The sequence below is a fragment of the Teleopsis dalmanni genome, chromosome 1 (genome assembly GCF_002237135.1).
Source record: "Teleopsis dalmanni isolate 2A chromosome 1, ASM223713v2, whole genome shotgun sequence".
NCBI classification, from domain to species: domain Eukaryota; kingdom Metazoa; phylum Arthropoda; class Insecta; order Diptera; family Diopsidae; genus Teleopsis; species Teleopsis dalmanni.
Genome location: NC_051846.1, coordinates 200,501,004 through 200,503,196, shown reverse-complemented (window position 1 = coordinate 200,503,196; position 2,193 = coordinate 200,501,004).

Sequence of the window (2,193 nt, the reverse complement as noted above, 5' to 3'; positions counted from 1 at the left end):
TATCGAATCGCCCATTTGCCCATTTGGCTTTAGTTTATCAGTTTTGGTGTCCATGTTGTTGCCATGTTGAACTCCATTTTTAGTTTATGTCAGAGTTTCCATTTTTATTCGGTTTAGTTTTCATATCTTTTATTTGGTTTGTCGGAATCACAAGTGGGCTGTGAACTTATCGGTTACAGTTTGTTTTGGATAAACACCCACAAAAAATGTTGTAAAACCCTGTAAAAGTTTCAGTGAGTTTCTATTTAAGTGAGGCAGTTCTTATATATATACCTATAAGTTTTTAGAAATGTAAATTAACGTTGGCCAACACTAGCACCTCGATTCGAATTGGGAAGAACCCTTTCAAACTGTTTGATATTGAACGATGTTTTAGACAGAGTAACTCCTTGAAATCGTGTCATTTCTTTAAAATAATAATATAAAAGATGATCCCAGAATCAGATTTCAAGCGTACATGCTGATTGTGTATATCGACGATATTGATGCTTTTGGTCTGAACACTCGCACCAAAACTGTGGTTTTTTCCAATTTAGATAAATCAACGAATCGAATGTGTGTTGTAGTTAATGAGAAATATTCGAAATACTTTCTGCTAACAAAAAATTTTTTGAGCGTCTTGGGACCCACATTACTGTTGACAACTATAACTTCAAAGAACAACTTTGTTTACTTCGGAACCAGTGTAAGCAACAAAAACGTCACATTTCTAGATTTCAGCCTCGAGATTCAACAAATAATCTCTCTTTTTAATAGTTATTATTTCTGACTAAGTAGGGATAATTGAGAAATAAAAACCTCTCACGAAAGACAGAGGTCTCTTAAACTTTTTCAGGCTCAACAAGTCTCTTATCGTGTCTATACAGAGGTTTGAATAATAGCCAACAGTGATGAAAAGGCATTAGATACATTCGATAGGAAAATACTCCGGAAGATTTATGGAAGATCTAACATGTTGACAACGAGTATCAAATTAAATTAAACGATGAACTGTACGAACTATACCGTCAAAACTAACATAGTTAAGTGCATAAAAATTTATCGATTTCGCTGGATTAGTCATATCGTGTGAATGGTATAGTGTGCTCCGAATAGAAAGATGTTTGATTCGGTATCCGCTGGTAGAAAACACTATAGAGGACGTCCTCATTTTTCGTTGATGTACCAGATGATCAACAGCAAACCACTTATCAATTGAAGGTTAAACCTCAAGTCAAAGCTTGGCTTAATAAATATTATTTAAGCGGTGCTGCCGTTGAAAATTTGTTTCCAGATTTTAAATGTGACCTCGCAGACCGAGATGATGCACATATAAGTCCACAAAATGATTTTGAAAACTGAAGCAGGAGATAGCTGATACTCTAAACATATCAAAAGAAAGCGTGGAGTTTAGTTTTTATAAACATGTATCTAAGAGAAAGTTACTTTCAAAATGGGTGTTGCGTTTACACATAGATTATCAAAAACAACATCTATAATTCAGAGAGCTATTTGGAGCTGTTGCCGTCATATAAAATGCCAAACATTATATGAAACATGGATCCACCACTACATTGTGCAATCAGCTGATTGGATAACACCCAGGAAAAGCCGTACAAAACTGCCAAAGGCGTAACAATAGACTGGTAAGGTTATGTCATCTACATATATTACTTCAATAAGATTCTTTTTCCTGTTTTAGATTTTATGTGATATTTTAATCCAAACTATTTTGTCCTATCACAATAAATCTATTTCGAATAGAAAGAGATGAGTGTGAGAAAGGTTTCAAATTCAAAAATTTTTTTAATTAATTTTATTTGGTAAAAGCTTGATATCCATTATCAGTGATTTTTGGAAACATGTTTCAAAAGTCTTGAAGTGACCGATGTATGATAAGAATTAAGATAAAGAGGTATTGGTACATTTTAATGGCATATGAAAAAGAAACTGATATCATACTAAGGAGTAACTAATCTGCTACTTTCACTTCATAATTACTTAAATAATTTATTTTATAAGTTTTATCCACTATAATCTTGTTAGAGATAATGTAATAATTTTTCGTTTGGGTATATCCTTTATGTGTACATTTATGTTCTCATGCTTAACCATGTACGTGCAAATACTCTCCATACGTACCGCACATATTCATTCCATAGAAACTCGCCTGTAATTTTCTATTCGAGTTTAGTTAGTTTTATGCCATAAAAT